At 39.0% G+C, this 22179-nt stretch overlaps 1 long non-coding RNA gene across 1 annotated transcript in view; it reads left to right on the forward strand.

Moving 5' to 3' along the window:
• Positions 1-101: 101 nt before the first annotated feature.
• The window catches only part of LOC110220963 (uncharacterized), a 99102-nt gene continuing 77024 nt past the window's right edge, over positions 102-22179 (forward strand). Inside the window, exons 1-2 of the long non-coding RNA XR_002327993.2 lie at positions 102-692; positions 2321-2354. This is a non-coding gene — a long non-coding RNA (uncharacterized LOC110220963). The remainder of the gene's footprint in view (positions 693-2320; positions 2355-22179) is intronic.

Genomic DNA, 22179 nt, shown 5'->3' on the forward strand with positions numbered 1-22179 from the left:
GAAAAATAAAGCTCTTACGGAGCTTTACTGGGAGACCACACCCATTGTCCAGATGTCCAGATTCCCTCTGCAGTTTTAAAGGCACAGGAAGCGGTAATGAAAATGCATGTCACCACAGACCCGGGCTTTACAAAGGGCTAGCTCACTTCTATTAGTTCAAGGTTTCACCCAGAAACTTGAGAAATTCTCTCCAGCCTATGCCACTGGCACCATCTTCCCACTGAAAGCCCACTTGCTACAACCGGTGTAGCAAAAGGAAGCCTTAGTAGTCCAGTGGTCAGAGCACTGGACTTAGCACCAAGAAAACCTAGGTTGCAAGTCCTGGTCCTGTGGCTTTGTATAAATATCATTTTTTTTATCCATAATTTCCTTATCTGTAATAGCAGTATCATTTATATAGAGTTAGACTTTTTTTGGGGGGAGGTGGGGAGGAGGAGCAGAGCAGGCCTGTGATTTCATTGGCAGAGGGAACTTCCGATTCTGATCAGATGGACTCCTGTTCTTCAATTTAGAAGTCTTGAGAATTGCCTGGGGCACTGAGATGCTAAGGGCTTTGCCTAGGGTCGTGTAGGCAGCATAGATTTATTAAAAATAAAAATAAGAGCTAGCATTTACATAGTGCCTACTGTGTGCCAAGCACATGCTAAGCACTTTATGAATATCTCATTTGATCCTCGCCACAGTCCTGGGAGGTAAGTGCTGTTATTATCTCTATTTTACAGATACTTAAGAAATATTTACAAATACAAGGAGTTAAGGCAGTCTCTGCCTCAAGGAGCTTATCTTATAGTGGGGGAAGCTAAAAGGGAGCTAGAAGAGGAGGGGTATGCGTGAGATAGCATGAAGTGGAGATGGCCACAAAGCGGCATAGAAGCCTGGTTCAAGACGCAATCAGGCAAAAGCTTACCTATCAGACCCTGGCTTCCTAGGGACAAGGTCCAAGATTCTGGTGGGAGGGACATAAGGATGATGGACTGCTTTGGTGAAGAATGAAATAATTCTTCTCCAGTGTTGGGTGGTAGCCAGATATTCTGGTAGCATATGGGGGAGTCACAATAGGGAAATTATGACTGTTGAGGCCGAAGCTTGTGAGTCTTTGACTTTTAGTGCTGTGCTAGGCGGCTAGGGTGCAGTGGACAGAGTGCTAGTCGTGTAGTCAGGAAGCTATGAGGTCAAATACTGCTTCAGATACTTCCTAGGCTGTGTGACTGTGAGCATGGTCTCAGTTTCCTTAATCTGTAAAATGGGAGTAATAGCATCTACTTCACATTTGTTTTTAATAATAGAATTGGAGTACGTGTGTGTGTGTGTGTGTGTGTGTGTGTGTGACTTTTATTTCATAGTGCCGGATTTTTGCTTTCCAAAAATATTTTATTAATTTGCAGTTCTACCGACAATGAATGTTTGTAGCTGTTTCTCCACAACCTAGACAACAAGTTTAATTGTTTTAATTTTTTTTGTTGCCATTTCGGTGAGTGTAGAAGGTGGCTCCTGAGAATTGTTTCAATTAGTGTCTCTGATTATTAAAGAGGTAATTTTTTTGAGTATTATCAAATGAGTAAACATATATGAAGTGCTTTATAAACCTTAAAGTGCCGTATAAATGCCATTCTTCTCCATCCTCATCTCCAATTTATATTTCATTGGTGTCCCTTGACAATTTATCCCTCAGCAAGGGTGGGGAAACCAAGGCCTCAAGGCCACCTATGGCCTTCTAGGTTCTTGGTTGTGGCCTTTTGACTGAATCCAAGTTTTACAGAACAAATTCTTTTATTTTTATTTATTTATTTTAGGCAATTGGGTTTAAGTGAGTTGCCCAGGGTCACACAGCTAGTAAGTGTTGAGGTTGGGTTTGAGCTCAGGACCTCCTGACTTCAGGGCCAGTGCTCTATCCACTGCGCCACCTAGCTGCCCAACAAATCTGTTTATTAAAGGGATTTGTTCTGTGAAGTTTGGATTCAGTCAAAGGGCCACGCTTGAGGACCTAGAGGGTGTTTGTAAAATTCTAACAGTTTATTATATATGTTAGATGTCAAATTTTTAGCTAACATATCTGACAATATTTTACACCAATTTGTTACTTTGTTTTTATTTCTATTTTTGGTTATACAGATTTTATTTTAATGTAATCAAGCATATCTGTCCTGTGCCTGGTATTTCCTTCTGTTTAGTAGAAGCAAAATCATTGGCAACTCTATAATGAAGAAAAGCATTATTCTAGTTTCTTCCAATTTTGTTAATGTTTCTCTCTCTCTCTCTCTCTCTCTCTCTCTCTCTCTCTCTCTCTCTCTCTCTCTCTCTCTCTCTCTCTCTGCTTCAGTCTATTATCCAGCTGGAATTCACTGTGGTATTTGGTGAGTAACTAGGAAATATTTTCCCTCAATCTGTTATTTTTCTTTTTATCTTAGTAAAAATACATTCTCATGTAAATTTGTGTAATGAAACCAACTCTATCTACTTCATTGCCTGTAATTTCTTTTATTTTTCCCAATGAAAAAAATTGGCTGAGACTCCAAAATGCTTAATAAATTGTAGGTGTTTAATAATTACTTTTTGAATTGGAGTATGAAGTAAGCTACCTCCATCTCATCCCTGCTTTCGTGTTTATTTGTTTTGTGTTTTGTTCTGCTTGAATGAGGCTGAGTTTCCTCTAAAACCATTTCCCATCGTATTGCTAACCAGTTTTCCTAAGCACATTTGTGAAGCGATTACTCTTCTCTGTACTTTTTTTTTTTTTTAGGCAATTGGGGTTAAATGACTTCCTGTCATATGGCTAGTAATTGTCAAGTGTTTGGTCAGAGTTCGGATTTGAACTCAGGTCCTCCTGACTTCCAGGCCGGTGCTCTATCCACTGCACCACCTAGCTGCCCCTAGGTGAACTTTTCAAATAGTTATTAATGGTCTGCATTTGTTTTTTTGAAACCTGTTTATTGATATTCTTTGACCACTTAATTATTGGTGAATGATTTTTGATTTTATATATTTTTGTCATATCCCTATATATTTTGTTTATCAGACTTTCTCCAATTATTAAGGTCTTTATTTATTCTGGGCACTATTGTTTTATAGTTGTTCTTATAAAGGTTACGTATAGTATGATAAAGTTTTGTAAATGTTACAGGACACCACCATAGGACCATATATTTAGAGTCGAAAGGGAACTTAGACTTCAGGTACTGGTTAGGTTAAATAGCCTTTGAGATCCCTTCAGACTCTGATATTCTATGATTGTATGAGAAGATTTTATCAATTTACAGTTCCACCAGCAATATATAAATGCATCTGTTTTTCCACAGTTACATGAGTTTTGCTAGTTTTATTTATTTTTGATGATTTGGTAGATGTGAAGTAGCATCTCAGGATTGTTTTAATTTACATTTCTTTGATTACCAGTACTGAACATTTCACAAGTGATTTTTAAAAATAACTTGTGTTTCATGCTTTTTATAAATTATCTCTTCATATGTTTTGATCATTTATCCATTAGGAAATGCATTTTTTGTTTCTTTTAAATATTTATATCACATTTTTGTATACCTTTGATGTCATGCTTTTGTCTGTTATATTTGGTTTGCATATTTTCCTTCAATCTGTTGTTTTTCTTATCTCAGTTATAATGCATTCTTATGTAAGTTTTTGTGATGAAACCAACTCCATCATCTCATTGCCTATAATTTCTTTTATTTTTCCCAATGAAAAAGAGTTGTCTGCCCCCCAAAGTTGTGAAAGAATTACTATTCTCATTTCTTCTCTTTAATGCTTCTTTTTATATTTACTTTCTTGATCCAGATAAACTTTATTATAGTATCTAGCATGAAGTGACATTTTGTATGTTTTTTTTTTGCCATAGTGCTATTGTAATTTCACAAGGATATTTATTAAATTATGAGTCTTTTCTTGAGGTTCCCCCCCCGATAAGTTCATCAAACTCCTCTATATTCCATGAAGATGTGAAGGTGACCTGAATTCTTGAAAGCTTATGCTGACGGAATACACACATTGTACTGACCTGGAAAGACTTCAGTTTTTTTAGGCCCAGTGATGGATTATATATGCTTCTTGTCTAAAGACTGAACTCTCAGATACAGACGGCTTATCAATAGGACTTTGGTAACTTTTTCTCTTTCTGATCCCTTTCAGAAGAGTATTCCCAAAGGACCTGTCATTGCCCTTTTCCTTCCTCCTCTCCCCCCTCTCCCTTAGCAATCTCATTCAGCACCATAGCTTCATTAGCAATATGATGAATGTGTGAATTATTGTATGCAGAGGATTTCACATTTTAATCCATAGACTGAGCTGAAGGACAGTTGGTCCAAAACAAGGGGGCAGGCTCTTCTGCATTTAGGAAAACACTTTTTTAACAGCATCAGTTTATTTTTTTCAATGAGCCTGGTAATTTTGATTAAACTTGTTACACTTTTATTAACATATAAACTAAACTTCCACATAAAATGAAATTTATAATATGCATATTTACCATAGAAAATAAGCATAATGACAATAATGTGTTGAGCAGCTTCATTTTTTTTTGTTTATTTTTGGTGCAAAGTTTCTCAAAATGTGGTGTCTTTGATAATATTGCTACTCATAATTTTTTTTTCGGCAAGGATCCGATAAGCGAGATAGAGATGGAGCGCTCAGAGAAGTAGGAGAAGAGAAAGCAGAATTTCCATGATATTTCCAAAACTGTGGTAGTCAGCTTGAGTATAAATGAGTTGCAAAATAGTACCAACAATAGTAGTAGAATCTCATGTTTATACAGCAATTTAAAGTTTCCAAAGAGAGGGAAGAAACAAGCACTTATATGGCGCCTACTGTGTGCCAGGCATTGTGCTAAGTGCCTTATTAATATTATTTCATTTGATCCTCACAACAACCCTGCAAGTGCCATCTCATTGGACCAATATTGACTTGTATGTGGTAGTAAAGATATTATCCTAGGGCAGGGGACCACAGGTGGTGGGTCAATCATGTAAGCAAGAATGCAGCTGGAGTGCTACACTGGTAATTCCAAGATATTTTTTTTTTTAAATGAGAGGAAGGGCAGCTAGGTGGTGCAATGAATAGAGCACCAGCCCTGGAGTCAGGAGGACCCGAGTTCAAATTTGGCCTTAGACACGTGAAACTTACTAGCTGTGTGACCCTGGGCAAGTCCCTTAACCTTGATTGCCTTACCAAAAAATAAATTTAAAAAAAATGAGAGGAAGGACTTCAGGCCATTGGATTAGTCATCTGTGATGATTTTATAGAAAGCCAGGGAGACAAATTACACAAGATGAGAAGGCACAGAGAGGTTGTGCTCTGCCTTGGTTAGGGGGTGCCTGTAACAATGAAGTCACTGCTCCATCCAAACATTAAAGCAAAGAATTTGTCCTCCTGATTTCTCTTCCAAGCCTGTTACTTCATCTGACAGTGCCATTCGTTGTTTCTGGAGTCCCCTGACATTCTGGTCTTGTTCTTCAGTTTGATTCTCATTACCCGCTGATGTTTGTGTAGCTATATATATTCTGCTTTTTCCTTTCTTTCATTGATATTCCAAATTCTTTGTTGCTTTACGGTTTTGCAAGTTGTTTCTTTATATCTTTCCTTTTTTGGGGGCGGGGGGAAGGGAGAGCAGAGTTTTGCATGGTTGAAATAGAATTTTCCTTTAATTTGATATGTTCATTATGCAATTAATTTTACCTTTTGGCATTTCTTGAATCTCTTCTGGTGTTGACTCTATAGCAGTTTTGTACCTTGGTTTTCCCATATGGAGGAATTTCTTCATCATTTTGGGGGAATTTTTCTTTAATTAATGGATTTTTTTTGGTTTTGTTTTCCCCTCTGTATTGTTTCTATGGATTTTTAAATCGTTTGGTCAATGTCGTAGGAGTTGAGTGACACTGGATTTCAGATTGCTGCAGTATTTACTCATGCTTGCAAGGGATTGGCCAGAAGCTAGTATACTGCTTTCTCCCTATGGGAAAGGGGATGAAATTTAATTGATTTGCTGCTTGGCTCTTAAGCTCCTTTGTCTTTCGGGAGCTCAAAGTGGTTAAAGTGTTGGACTTCGAGTCAAGAAGACCTGGGTTTTAGTCCTGCCTCTGTGTCACCATGAGAATGTCATTGAAGTTCACTGAGCTTTGGTTCCTTACGTATAAAATAGGAATAATAGTGCCTCAAATACTTATACCATAGAATTGTGAGGCTTAGTTCATCAGCCAGTCATCTGGGCATCGATTAACCATTTACTATACCCCAGCTAAATGCTGGGGATACAAAGAAAGGGAAAAATATTCCCTATTCTCAAGGAAAAGTGTGTGTGTGTATATGTATATATATACACACACACATACATACACATATATATATGTACATGTACATATATATGTATATATATGTGTATATATATATACATACACACATACACATATATATATGTACATGTACATATATATGTATATATATGTGTATATATATATACATACACACACATACTATATATATGTATGATACAGTATAATGGAGAGACAACTTGCAAACACATGTATAAATAAGATGAATTGGGGGTAATCTTAGAAGGAAGGCAATACGATTAAGGAGGACTGGGAAAGACTTTTTGCAGAAGGTGAGGCTCTATCTAAGACTTGGAGAGAGCTAAGGAAGCTTGGAGAGCATTCCAGGAAGCAGCGACAGCTGGTGAAATGCTGAGAGTTGTGGAGGGCGTGTTGGAGGAATGGCAAGGGGGGTCAGTGTCACTGGATCACAGGTTTGGAGAAGATAATGCATTTTATTTTATATGTAACATTTTATATATAATTTTATTTTATTCTGAATTTAAGAAATAAAGCAAGCATTTCCATAACAGTAGAATAGAAACAGATGATTGCACATGAAATTGCAAATCTCTTATGTACAACTTACTATTTCTTTAAATATATAACAAGGTTATTATGTAATTTTTTCCTTTTTTTCATACCTCCCCCCAGATGGCTACCATTAAGCACAAATATGTATATATACATAAAATTCTATATGTACATCTATTTATCAATTCTTTCTCTGTATGCAGATAGCATCTTCCTTCATATGTCCTTTGTAGCTAATTTTGGCATTTATAAAAGTTAAAATGACTCAGTTGCTCACAGTTTTTTGCTTTTGGTTTTTTTTTTTTGGTGAGCCAATTGGGGTTAAGTGACTTCCCCAGGGTCACACAGCTAGTGAGTGTTATGTGCCTGAGGCTGGATTTGAACTCAGGTCCTCCTGATTCCAGGGCTGGTGCTCTATCCACTGTACCACCTAGCTGCCCCTGCTCATAGTTGTTCTTAAAACAATATTGCTATTATTGTATACAACATTCTTTTAGTTCTGCGCATTTTGCTTTTCATTATTTTGTGTAAGTCTATCCATGTGTTTCTAAAATCATTGAGCTCATCATTTCTTATAGCACAGTAATATTCCATCACAATCATATACCACAAGTTGTGCAGCTACTTTCTAATTGATGGGCATCCCCACAATTTCCAGTTCTTTGCCACCACAGAGCACACAAAGAGAGCTGCTATAAATATTTTAGAATATATAGATTCTTTTCCTTTTTCCCTAATCATCTTTGGAAATAGACCTAGGAGTGGTATAGCTTCTTCAAAGGGTATAGGCAGTTTAGTAACTCTTTGGGCATAATTCCAGATTGCTCTCCAAAATGTTTGGATCAGTTTGTGGTCCTACAGCAGTGAATTAGTGTCCCAATTTTTCCACATCTCCTCCAATATTTGTTGTTTTCTCCTTCAAACATTTTAGCCAATCTGATGGGTATAAAACAGTATCTCAAGATTGTTTTAATTTGTATTTCTCTAATCAATAATGATTTAGAGCATTTTTTTATATGACTATAAATAGTTTTGATTTCTTCATTGGAAAACTGCCTGCTCATATCCTTTGACCATTTATCAATGGGGGAATGACTCGTATGCTTATTGATTTGACAGAGCTCTTCATATATTTGAGATATGAGACCTTTATCTGAGAAACTGTCTATAACACTGCCTCCCCCCCACCCCATTTTCTAGTTTCCTTTTGATCTTGGCTACTTCTGTTTTTCTTTTTTGTTTTTGTTGAGGCAGTAGGGGTTAAGTGACTTGCCCAGGGTTACACAGTTAGGAAGTTGTCAAGTGTATGAGGCCAGATTTGAACTCAGGTCCTCCTGACTCCAAGGCCAGTGCTCTATTCACTGTGCCACCTAGCCACCCCTATTTATTTTATTTGTACAAAACCTTTTTAATTTAATGTAATCAAAATTATCCATTTTACATCTCAAATTTTTCTCTCTTATTTATTCATAAAATGTTTGCCTATCCATAAGTCTGATAGATAATATGTTCCATATTTTTCAAATTTGCTTTTACTATCTTTCTTTATAGCTAGGCCATGTATGCATTTTGATCTTATCTTCATAAATATTATAAAATATTGGTCTATCCTCTATGCCCAATTTCTGCCATATTGCTTTTCAGCTTTCCCAGCAGTTTTTTTAGCCAAATAATGAATTCTTATCCTCCAAACTTAAATCTTTATACTTGTCAAACACAAGGTTACTATAGTCATTTGCTGCCATGAATTGTATGTTTATTCTGTTCCACTTATCTGCCTTTCTATTTCTTAGTTAGTACCAGAGAATTTTGATAATTACTGACTTATAGTATAGTTTCAGATCTGGTACTGTTAAACCTCTTTCCTTTACATTTTTTCACTAGTTCCTTTGATATTCTTGACCCTTTGTTCTTCCAAATAAATTTTATTATCATTTTTTATGACTCAGTAAAATAATTTTTTGATAATTTAATTGGGATGGCATTGAATACATAAATGAGTTTAGGAAGAATTGTTATTTTTATTATATTGACCCTGACTATCCATGAACAATGAATATTTCTCCAATTATTTGAATCTGATTTTATTTGTATAAAAAGTGTTTGGGTTTTTTTTGGCAATTGGGGTTAAGTTACTTGCCCAGGGTCACACAGCTAGTAAGTGTCAAGCGTTTGGTTTGAGGCTGGATTTGAACTCAGATCCTCCTGACTTCAGGGCTGGTGCTCTATCCACTGCACCATCTAGATGCCCCTAAAAATTTTTTTTAAAAATAATTTTGTTCATAAAGTTCCTGGGTTTGTTTTGGCAGGTGTACTTCTAGACATTTTGTACTGTCTAGAGTTATTTTACATGGGGTATCTCTTACTATCTTTTCTTGCAAGGTTTTGCTTGTTATATATAGGAATGCTAGTGGTTTATGTGGATTTACTTTATATCCCACTACATTGCTAAAATTATTAATTGTTTAAACTGACTTTTTAGTTGAGTCTTTGGGATTTTCCAAGAGAGTTTTGCTATCTCATTTCCTAGTCAGATTCTTTTTATTTTTTTTTCTATTCTTATTGCTATAGCTAGGATTTCTAATACAATATTGAATAATATTGGTGATAGTGAGCACCCTTGTTTTATACCTGATCTTACTGGGAAGGCATCTAGCTTATCCCCATTACAAATAATGCTTGCTGAAGGTTTTAGGTAAATGCTTTTTATCAACTTAAGGAAAAATTCATTTATAGCAATATTTTAAAGTTTTTTTTTCAGTAGAAATGAGTGTTATACTTTATCAAAACCTTTTTCTGTACCTTGATATAATCATATGATTTTTGCTACTTTTATTATTGATATAATCATTTCTGTTAATAGTTTTCCTTATGTTAAACCATCCATGCATTCCCTGTATAAATCCTGCTTGGTCATAATATATAATCTTTGTAATATATTATGTAAACTTTTAGCTAGTGTTTTATTTAGTATTTTTTCATCCATATTCATTAATGAAATTGGTCTATAATTTTCTTTCTCTGTTTTTACTTTTCTTGGTTTAGGCATCAGTTGTATGAACAATGTTTTACAAAACTTTAGAATGGTATACATACTTGTCATTTATTATTATTTATCTATTTACTTTTGGTTTATTTTTTAAAAAATCCTCATTTAATTTATTATTTACTATTATCAACATCATTATTACTGCTCCTTCTTTGGGTTGTTCATTTGACAGTCCTTGTGAAAAATCCAGTTGCTCCTCTCCTATATCCTAAATTTTCTCACCTTCTCTGGATTATTATCTTCCACTGGGCCTGGAACAGTGACTGATAGCAGCAATAGGTCTTTCTTTTGTCTCCCTTGAACTCAGCCTCCATGGAACACCCAGTGGTGGGGATAGTAACAGGAATAATAGAGCTTTCTCACCAGTCCCCTTCCCATCAGCTTCCAAGTAGTATCCTATGTTAACTTCCTCACTTGTCCTCTACTTTAGGCCCTGAGCAGCACTTTGTGACTTTCTGCTCTATTATACTGCCTTTTGCTGAGTCTCCTTCTTGGTTATTGGCGTGGTTTTGATTATGGCTGGAGATGGTAGTAGAGTTTGACCATCTTCTTACAAGTTGGGCACCTTATAATGTTTCCCTTACCATGAAAGATAAGAGTAGATACCCAGGCACACCAAGAAAGAAATACACAGCTAAGAAAAGTAATTTCTTTAAATCTTCTTCCTTAATATTTTTAGTTCCCACCACCAATTAAAACTGGGCCAGTGCCAAAATGTCATTTGTGTTATTTATTAAGCAGGCAAAGCAAAGGTCAGAAGGTTGGCAGCAGGATTTCAGAGACTCACTTGGGTCAGGGGAGTGGGGGTGATGGAAGGGAATAAAAACCCAAGGATAGTAGGAAGAAGGTGATCAGGTAGGCAAGATGAAGGGATTGAATGCTGCTCTCAGGTGTGGCCTTTTGAAAGGCTTTTAGGGACATATTTGCTCTTAGGGGGCAGGTTGTCTGCCTCAAAAAGGGGACTCTTCTGAAGCATAGTGAGAGGGTAGTGTGATATCTTCTGGATGAGCGGGACTAGGATTTCTAGGATTTAGTTCATTCTAGTGGTGAGGTGGTTCTAGGAATCACAGGCTTACACAGCGTCCTCAAAGAGGTCTTAGGATCCAGGCAGAAATGTAGAATGCCTGTTGTTATTGTTCAGTCATTTTCATTTGTGGCCCCACTTGAGGTTTTCTTGGCAAAGATACTGGAGTGGTTTGCCATTTCCTTCTCTAGCTCATTTTATAGATGAGGAAACTGAGGCAAACAGGGTGAAGTGATTTGCCTAGCGTCACACAATTAGTAAGTGTCAGAGGCCAGATCTGAACTCGGGAAGATGAGTCTTCCTGACTCAAGGCCTGGCACTCTCTCCACTGTACTACCTAGCTGCCCCATAGAAGGTTTGCTCTGGATAAATGAAGCCAGTCTGGAGAAGTGTGTATGTGTGTGTGTGTGTCCATCCTTTCTGGGAGTCTAGGATGGGACACCTTTGTAATTGATGTAGGAATTAGCCAAGTAGTTATAAAATGAAAAGGCAGAGATGTCTACTTCCAGGAGGAGGTGCGCTTGTGGATTTTGTGTGTGTGTGTGTGTGTGTGTGTGTGTGTGGTGTGTGTGTGTGAGAGAGTGATTGATTCCTGACAAGAGCTGGGGGCTGGGAGGGTGCTGCTTTTGTTAGGGCTTTGACAGTGAATCGAAGGTATTTACCCTGCAACCTAGAGAGGTGGAATCATTGATCCAGAAAGGGACAATTTATATTCACTGAAAGCGTCCAGTGCTTTATGCTATTTTCTTGTTGTCTAGGTTCCCAGACCTAATCACATAAATGAGAACAGGAGGCCTGTGTCTGTGTTTTGTTTTTGCCTAATGGCCATTTTCCTTGACATCATCTTCAAATCTTCTGACCTTTTACTGCTAATTATATTATTTCCTGCACGGATGATCATAGCAGGCTTCTTATAACCCGTGTATGGTATCTGCAGATAAAGTATTGATGGATTTTTCTTTTTAGGCCTGATGAAATCTCTTTGAACATTTTATGCATATATATTGCCCCTTACCAAGACTACTGCAATAATAACAACAATAACTTACATTTTTATAAGATTTATAAAATGCTTCCCAATAAATAGTCTTTTAACTTCCTACCCCCAGTAATTTTGCCTTCAAATCTGTCCCTCTCTGACTGTTATCAGATTCATCTTCCTTATGCATAGGTCACTAACAACATCACTTCAGATGTGCTGCTTAAGGAAGGGAAATCACACACACACACACACGCATATGCATGCATGCACATACACACACACACACACACACACAGAGAGAAACAGCTAGAGTAGGCCAAATAGATGTAGAGGAGGACCCTGCTGGAAGTGACATAATTTTGAGGGTCTTGAGAGAATGATTCTCTAGATATGAGAAGGAAAGGAAGATGTTAAAGGTGTGGGGAAAAAAAAATCTTGAACCATATTATTACCACCTTCTCTTCCCTCCCCCCATGACACAGAGAACATGAATAACTCCTGATCCATATGCCTACTTTTCCACATAACACACACACACACACACATACATATATGTATACACACACACGCACATATTTTTTTTTCCATAAGAATTATCTACATAGGCATTTAGGTTCTCTTGGTAAAAATATTAGACTTTTGTAAATGATTTTACCCAACAGATTACATTTTACTGTCCATCAATCAAGCATTTATTAAATACCTACTGTGTGCCACGCACCATGCCATGTGCTTAGGATACAAAGAAAGAAATGAATGAGATCCTGTCCTCAAGAAACGTGTATTGGGGGAGATAATACATACATGCATACATACATATATATGTACATACCTACATGCCTATATATGTATACATGACACATGCCAAGGAGACATACAATTGGCTGAAAGGTGTAGGAAATATGAGGCAATTGTGCTTATTGTTTGTTGGTTATCAAAAATATTTGATTGGATAGAGCGAAATACCACCATAAGGCTCCCCTCCAAGCAAAAATTACATGTGATTACATGTACATGTACAGATTATATCTGATTGCAAATATAAAGCAAGGCATACAATGAGGAGGCATAAAATACTTGCTGAGAGTATTCACTAGAGTCATGGAGAAAATCCATCACAGAGTACAGTTAAAGAGAGATTCTTTATATATGGTGAGGATCTCAAGATGGTCCGCCTTGTTGATATTGTGCTGATTGTACCAAGTCCTGCAATATTACAGAAATTTCTAAATAAGCTCCATAATCACTCAAGAGTTTGGGCTAACTATCCACACAGGAAAAACCAAGTGAATGAAAAATGGCTACTTTCTACTCTATGATAGGCAGTTTCTAGTTTTATGGATTTCTGTCTGGTCCGGAAGAGTGGCCTGGATTGCCTTGGGAAACTGAAAAGTGCCTTTAAGGATTTTAAGTTTCTTCCTAAAGCAAAGGCTTACCTTCTGAAAACCACTATTTTTCTGCTGATGCTATATAGCTTTGAGTCCTGAAATTTCACACTGCCCCCCAATTTGAGGTTATAGGTCACTGAAAAGGTAAGTGTGAGCAGGTGCAATACATTCCAAACAAGTAATTGTGCAGAATTGTGCCTTGTGAAGGGTGTCATTCAAGAAACTTCTGATTAAAAAAAGGAAGAAAGCCTGGTCACTTGTCAAGAATCGGGGGTGACTATTGGACAGCCTATGCCTTCCATTGGTATCTTTGCAATGGAGAGAATCTGAGGAAGGCCCCTAGCACGTTAGAGTTGTCCCCTGGGAGTGAAGTTATGGGAACGCATGGAAAGGGGTTGGATAGGATGGTCTGGCAGGGATGGACTTACTCTTCGTCATGGAAGGAAATAGCCACATTGAAATGTGACCCCTGAGTCTTTGGAGTACTGGTACACATGTGGATCTGATTAGATCACTCCTCTGCCCAAAAGCCTAATGCCTATCTAAGGAAGTATGAACTACTTCACCTACCATTTGACACCTTCTATAATCAGCCTTCGACTATCCTTTCCAGCTCATTTCTTAGCTCGTTCATTCTTTCTCTGTCTGTCACACTTTCTTCCTCCCCCTCCATCTCTCTCCATGCCTTCCTTTTCCCCCTCTTACATGCTCTACACTCCAGACAAAATGGAGTACTTCCTTTCCTCCAAATCACCCCCAGTTTGTTTTTTTTACCTCCATTTCATTGCTCATGTTGTTTCCAACACCTACAGTCTTTCTTTCTCCAATCTTCCCCTGATCCTTTCCATTTTTCAAGGTTCCAATCAAATGTGACTTCCTTCATAATCTCTGCCATACCCTCCCCATCCCCATGCATCTGGAAGAGCTTTCTCCCTCATCTGATCTCCTAGGACTTTATATTACTCTGATAAAATTCTATTCAGATCTGTGTTATATTTACCCGGGCATGTATCCCTCTGCTGATGTCCTGCTTGGATGTCTCATGGCAGCTAGATGGCATAGTGAATAGAGCCTGGACTGGGAGTCAGACTTGAATCCAAATATGGCCTCAGACTGTTAGCTGTGTAACCCTGGGCAAGTTACTCATTCCCTCTCAGCCTCTTCATCTGTAAAATGGGGGCAAAAATAACCTACCTACCAGAGTTGTTGTGAGGAGCAAATGAGATAATATGCAAAATGCCTTTTAATCTTTGAAGTGATATAGAAAGGTTAGGGGGAAGAGAGCAAAGCATTTATTAAGCACCTGTTGTGTGCCAGGCACTGGGTTAAGTGCTTTACAAATATTACCTCGTTTGGTCCATGCAACAACCCTGGGAGGTAGGTGTTATTATTATCCTTATTTTACAGTTGAGGAAACTGAGGAAGACAAGGAGTTAAGTGACTTGCCTGAGGTCACACAGCTAGGAAGTGCTCAAGGCTGGATTTAAACTCAAGTCTCTTCCTGACTCTAGGCCCAGAGTTGGAATTAGGGTACATCATACCCTGCAGCTGTTAGCTAGAATGGAGGTTACCCTCAGTTCCCAAAGGCTTTTCCAACACAGCATATATTCTGGTAGGTCCTATTATGTTATAAAGGCTAATGATGGTCTAGAAAATCTCTGCTCTCTGAGGACTAGCCTAGCTGAGCTGGGAAAGGCTCATCTTTAGAAGGTGATGAGTTTTCTGGCCAAGGCAACTCACAGTCATGGTCCCATAAAATTGAGAAGAGTCACCACGTGCATCAGTGGAGGGAGAATACCAGTGAAATAATAGGTTATTGAAGATGAAGCAAACACGTCTTCCCTCCTCCAATTAGATTGTAAACTTCATTAGGCAGAAACTGCCTAGTTTATCTTCCCATTTTCCTCCACAGCATGGTATGTTCAAGGGACAGCATGTCATAGTGGAAAGAAAACTGACTTTGGAATCAGGATGACCTAGGTTTAACTCCCCCTTCTGACATTCTGACTGTATCACCCTTGACAAGTCAAGTCAGTCAATTGACAGTTATTAAGTACCTACTATGTGCCAAACATTATACTAAATGGTGGACATGCAAATGTGAAAAAAAGGTAGTCTTTGCCCTCAAGGAGCTTACAGTCTAATGGAAGAAGACATCATAAAGGGAAGCTAAAAAGCAGAGGGTGAGGAAGGGGGAGAAGGAAGGGTCCTGGGGGCAGCGGTCATGATAGAGAATTCTAGGAGAATGTAGTGGGTGGGAAATGAAGAGATAGCTGACCTGGTCACTCTCCTTACATGGAGGTTTTGGGAGGAGATCAGTGTAGTCTACCCTCTAATCAGGAGAAAGGGGCCCAAGGTGCTGAGGGTTCTGAAGAGGTGTGAATTCCAGGGCTGACTGATCTTGCAAGATGAAGAGGTCCCTGGTGTGTGATGGAGGAGTTCGGTGGATGGAGAAGGAAGAGAAGGCTGGCCTGGGTGCCCTGAAATGGACATTTTGGGAGGAGCTCTACGTTCATTAATCCTCAGATTTCTAAGACTAGAAATGGCATAATAAATGGTATTCTACATTGGAAGAGGGAGTTTTGTCACTGAGGAGCTTCCTGCATCAATGAATTAATAGGTTTGTATCCAATGAAAAAAACTTCCTTATCATCTAGCACAATATATCGCACATAGTAGGTCTTTAATAAATATTTGGTGAACAAAAAGCATTCACATTCATTCATTCAACAATGGGTGACTTAAAAAGAATGACACTTAAAATTTTTTTTTTAAGTCTTCAGAACATTTACTGGCTCCCATGGAGTATAATGTAGATGCTCTTAAGACTAGAAACCCAGGTTACAGCAGGAAGATTATGTGGCAGCCAGAGGGAAGCAAAACCTAGGAAATGAAAAGTCTAAACGTTTTTTTTAATTATGAAGAAAACAATTCTTTTTCACATGTGATCATCAAATTCCTACCCAAGAGGAATAGAATGCTCTTTGCATATTGGGCCAAAATTTCACTTGGTCCCGGAGCACACGGGAGGAATGGATGGCATTTAACAATTTCATTAACCTTTCAGAGTAAGTCACTTTTCACCTGGAAACATCTGCTCTGAGTGATGTCTTGAATTTACTCATGGGCCTCCAGAGACTGATAGGAAAATAAACTCTCTCTCCTCTGCCCAGTGTTGGCTTGCCAGGTGCATTAAAGAGTCCCTTTTAACTTGGTACGGTCTCCTCCAAGAGCATCTTTGGGGGCCTGAGTGTTCTGGATTGCTGCCAAAGTCAGAAAGATCGGAGCTACGTCCCACAAATCGTAGTTTGGAAATTGCAACACAAATCAAGTGCATGCCACTCAATTTCAATTATCTCCTCCCTGCCTTCATCTTCCCAGATTGGAGTCCTGATCGTTTTTCATCTTGTTCTCATATAACTGTCCCACTCTGCCCAAGGCTAGGAATCAAACTCATCATCTCTTCCCCATCCTCCCAAACCTGTCCCTCCTGCTATTTCTTTATTCATTTCTGTCGGTGGCCTCACCGCCTTTCAGTCACCTAAATTCAAAGCCTCAGTATCATCAGACATCCATTCCTGCTGCAGGTCTAGGACACTGTGACCTGTGACTCTTGTCTCCTTTACTACAAACATGCAGCCGCTGTTGAGTCCAATTCATTCCACCTCCACAATTAACTGTTCCATCTTCAACACTCCCATGGTTGATCATCATGGTTCAGGCCCTCATTAGATTTCCCGTTGATTATTGGATTAGCATCTAATTTGTTTTTCTATCTTCAGCCTCACCCTTGTACGATCTATCCTTTAGGGAACCACAGCATTATCCAAACTTAGAGTTGGAGATGACATCAGAGGTCATCTGGTCCAACCCGTATCAGAACAGAGGAGCTCTATCGATCTACATCTATGGCAAGTGGAGGTCATTTGGCCTTCACTTATAGATCTCCAAGGGCTGGGGGACCCACTGTCCCTTGAGACAGTCCTTTCTACTTTTAGATAGCTCTAATCATTTGGAAACTTTTTTTCATACCCTGAACTGAAGTTCATTGCCCCATGATTTATACTGTAGGATGAAAGGATTCAGAGCTAGAAGATACCTTAGGGATCACCCAACCCTTTCACTGTATATGGGGAAACTGAGGCCCATAGAGATGAAGTGACTTGTTCAAGGTTATACAGGTTTTAAGTATCATAGCTGGGATTTGAACACAGGTCCTTTGCCTCCAAACTCTTGTCATTACAACTTTTCTATGGATCCTAATTCTGCCCTCTGGGCTCAAGCAAAACAAGTCTGATTACCTTTCTCCACTGTGAACTTCATCTACTTTAGTACCTATTTTAGTATTTCAAGGATCTGTGATTTTGTTACAGTACTCACACCAATTGCTTCTTCTCTAAGACTTAGTAGATGGTCTTTGGGACCGTTTTCCCCATGACTGAAAAAATAATTTCCAAAGTGGTAATGAACCTCCTAATCAGAGAGGTCTTCAGACAACACATACCAGTCTGTGACTGAAACCATGCCTTAATCGTTTTGAGCTTGGTAAGACTGGCCAGACTTTTGTGATTCATTGGTATACCCTTCAACAATTGGTAGGGCCCTTCCACACCGCTAAAGTAGGACGTTAGTTAGACAGATCTCATGTCCTAACCACGTTTTCTCTCCTCAAGGCCACACATCCTCATTTCCTTCAGCTGACCCTCATATGCCATGGGTTCCCAGGCCCTTCACCATGCTGATTACTTGACTGTATACTGCTCCAGCTTGGCCATGTTCTTCTTAAAGTTCATCTGTGCTACTTCGACTTTTTGGCCAAAAAAAAAAAATCTATTCAGCGTTTGCTCATCCCAAAGCTCTCGTAAGATGTTTTTGTGATAGTGTCCATCATTGCCTCAGCACCTCAGGGTTGTAACTGTGGGTGGTTTGGGATTTCTGAATGGCATCTTCCAGCCCAGCCACTAGGAGGCAGTGTGGTACAATAGAAGGAACGTTGTATTCAAATCCCAGACCAAAAGTCACTTGCCTCTCTGAATTTGGTTCTCCATCTGTAAAATAAGGGTAATAATGCTTGTACTACATGACCCCGAAAGCTGTTTTGAGGATCAAATAAGATTATGCTTGTAAAGTGTTCTTCAAACCTTAAAGCACTATACTGGTAGAGAGGGGGAAGATAGGGCTGGTGAACACCTGTGCTATGCCTGGGTAATGCAATCCCCAAGAGGAGGAGCCTGGGAGCCCACTTTGAGAAAGCATGCGATGGTTCAAGTAATAGAAAGGTCCTGCTTTCTGACTTGGGGCATGCACAGACATTCTTTAATTGGTTTTGGTTCGCTAACTGCATGATGGATTGTAATTGGCTATGGAGCTAGAAGTAGGGTGCATTCAAAAACCGCTGACTGGTCACAGCACATCTGGTCCTCATTCGTGTCCGGGTGTGTCTGAGTAAAGAGGTAAGGATGGTTGGTGTTGGGAGAGACCTTGGGCTTTTATCTCCCCACTGGGGCTTCTGCAATGTAACCTGGGAGCCCTTGGCCCTGCCATTACTTCTGTCTATGTTGTGCTTATTCTTCTATGTTTTAGGTGAAAGTGTATTGGAGATAACTGTAATCTTGTGAGTTTCAGAAGGTCAGGAGAGAGAGCCGTCATAATCTGAGAGCCAGAGTCTATGCCAGGATTTGCTAGAAGCCAGAAAATGAGAAGCAAAGTCCCAAGCAACCTTCATGACCCAGTCCAGCAGTAGCAGAGATACCGGCTCATTCATTTATTGATAATGCTGTCTATGCTGCACTTATAAGCGATTTGAAATCGAGTTAAATTTAAGCCCATTGTCCCCAGGGACTGAGGTGGAATTGGGGAGAGTGTGCTCCAAGTGTTGGGGGGGATATTTGAAATCGTATCTTTGCTATAACCACTTATGAATGTCCCTTTGTAAAAGCTTTTGTTGTTATTTTCAGTTGTGTCTTACTCTTTGAGGCCACATTTGGGGCTTTCTTGGCAAATATACTGGAGTGATTTGCCATCTCCTTCTCCAGCTCATTTTACAGATGAGGAAACTGAGGCAAACAGGGTGAAGTGACTTGCCCAGGGTCACCCAGCTAGTAAGTGTCTGAGGCCAGATTTTGAACTTGGGAAGACGAGTATTCTAGCTCCAGAACTCTGAGTTACCTAGCCATCCTTGTAAAAGCTAACTGATGTTAAATGGTTAAATGGGCCTGGGGCACTAATATTTGGAAGTTAACAATGGTGAGAACAAAATGGAATAGTGTCTTTGACCTGATGGCATTAGAGGAAGACACATCCCAAACCCTCAAAAGTTCCCCTAGAACGCTGTGGGGAGATGTAGCCAACCTTGTTTTGGAAGAAAAGTTTTGAGTATTGTTACAGCTAAATAATTCTCAGCTGTTATTAATCATCTCAGATCACTGCTCTAGCACCAAGAAGATATCACCAGTGACGTTCAGATATAAATTTAGGGGCCCAGGAATTTAAATAATTTTCATAGAATCATAGGTCTAGAGTTGGGAGGGACCTCAGAGGTCATTTTGTTCACAGAGAGGTTAAGGGACTACCCAACATTGCACTGTCAATAAGTATCAGAAGGATTAAAAAAAAAACCCTATGTGTTCTGGCCATGTTTAAAGTTCCAGATGTTTAATTCATTTCTTCATCAAATTGTTCAGCAAAACTATTATGGATTCATTCTATTTAACAAACATTTATTAAGCACCAACTATATGCAGTTACTGGATTTCATTGCCTAGCTACATATTCTTAATATATGTTGCCATTCTGCTGCCCCATTAAAAGATCTATCCTGTTCCTTTTGAATTCCCTTTCGTAGTTTCCTAAGTGATGCTCATAATTACTCAAAACATTTTGGCCTATCCACACAGGTATAACCAAGTGGATGAAGAGTGTTTATTGTCTAGATCATGTTCTATGATTAAATGGACAATGGATAGAGCTGGTTCATCAGGAAATACATCTTGAAGAGACATTATACATGGACAATGAACTGCTTATAGAATTGAATAAAGTGAGGAGATTGAATTAGATTGCATTTAGGAAATCTTGTGGTGGTATAAATGACCCTAGGCTTCTCCTGTAAACAGTCCCATCTTTTTATCACCAATATTCTTTTGTGAAGATTTATGGATGTGAATCATGTAATAACCATAGTCTTTGAACAACAAAGTTGAATCCCATCCAAACAGTAATGGAGGGAAGCTCAATGGATGCAAGCAGGTGGCAGCATCCTACCAATGACTAATTGTGCGTTAGAAGCAATATAAAAGATATTGTCAAAGAGATATATGTATGACTGGAAAAGGAGGTGGGCTGGTCATGGAGTAGGGATGAAATACAGCAGATGGGCAGTCTGTGTGCACCATTGTTACCCACATAATATGAAGGGATCTATTGGAAGTTTCCCTTATAGGTTTGTAGGAGGGCATAGATAAGGGTTGCACAGGATAGGATGGAATGCATTGGTCATGATTTGCACTATTGGAGGGAATACTTGCATCAATGAGGTAACAGCTATAGCTGTATGTTAGTTCCCCTTTCTGATTGGGACAGCTTTATTGCTTGAAAGGGGGTAGGAACAAGGACAGCTGAGTGAGAAATAGTGAAAAAAGCAGCCCCTTAGAGTAAAAATATCTACTCAAGGCAAAGATGGTTGAAATGTCTATTTCCCATTGTCTAATTTGTATGTGATTAATATGAGAACTTTGAGGTTGAACACTAGGAAACTCTAATATTTATAACTATTTGGTGATTCTGGGACAATTGCATATTGGCTCTTCGTGGCTTGGCTGATAGTAATGTAGACTTTGGCCTCTTACTGTAAGCTCAAGGTGACTAATTTCACATTAGAGACTTTGTTTTGGAGCAGTAGTATTGGTCAAGCTCATATCTTTGAGTAGTCTGAGAAGAGTCCTCAGATCTGGGTCACAGGAAGACCTCAGAATTTGTATTGCCATCTGCTATTCGGAAGAGCTAATTGGAAGAACAGTCTTGATTCTAGGAAGAGAGTGATTAGAGCATATTCTTTGCTTTTTGAAGAAACTGATTTGAGGGAAAGAATAGGCAGCTTTGAAGAGTGATTAGAGAAGAAATATTCTGTCTTTACCATTCCCTACACTGACTTCTACTGTCTGAGGTGGAAACCCTTCAGAACTCAGGCAAGAGAGCAGACCTGGAAAGGCTCTTCAGACCCTAGGCTTAGGGCTTCTGTTTTACTGAAAGAGTGTAACACACCGTATTGGCAATCCAGAAAAATCACAGCCAGCAGGAAAGCATCTCTATTCAGCTGGAGAAGGGAGTAGGTTCACTCATCAGTACTACCAACTATGCTTTAAGGGAACAGAGGGTACCAAGTCTCACAGTCCAGAATCATGAATCGCTGCAAGCACGTGTGTTACCAACACATGTGCCTTCCAGCAATGGTTTTGCTTTTGTCCATTCTCCCCAAGGACACTTTGTGCATTGGTAGGAGAGGGTATTCCAGGCTTATGGGTGGAATTTTACATTTTAATTTTCCTTTCTTTGCATGTGCTTAATAAATATTTCCAATTAAGAGTTAATGATGTCAACTTGGCTGATTTGTTAAATGTTAATTGTGCCAATGGGGACTCAGAAGCTATAATTGTTAGTTATAGGAGTACGCTCATATCATCAGGGTCACTTCTAAGACTTTGAAGGTGAATTATAGCAGTGTGGCCACCCTTATCTGGGAACTCCCTGACCTGCCAGGGACCTGAGAGCAGGTTGGGTGAGTAAGACACCCCAGAGAAAAAAGAAAAAGAGAGGAGTAGTGGTATTATGCCCATATGTGACAACTAAAAGTAACAAAATGAGCCATATTCTACACTCTACATTCCCTT

Source organism: Phascolarctos cinereus, unplaced genomic scaffold (assembly GCF_003287225.1).
Source record: "Phascolarctos cinereus isolate Bilbo 61053 unplaced genomic scaffold, phaCin_HiC Scaffold_9;HRSCAF=440, whole genome shotgun sequence".
In the NCBI taxonomy this organism is placed as follows: Eukaryota; Metazoa; Chordata; class Mammalia; order Diprotodontia; family Phascolarctidae; genus Phascolarctos; species Phascolarctos cinereus.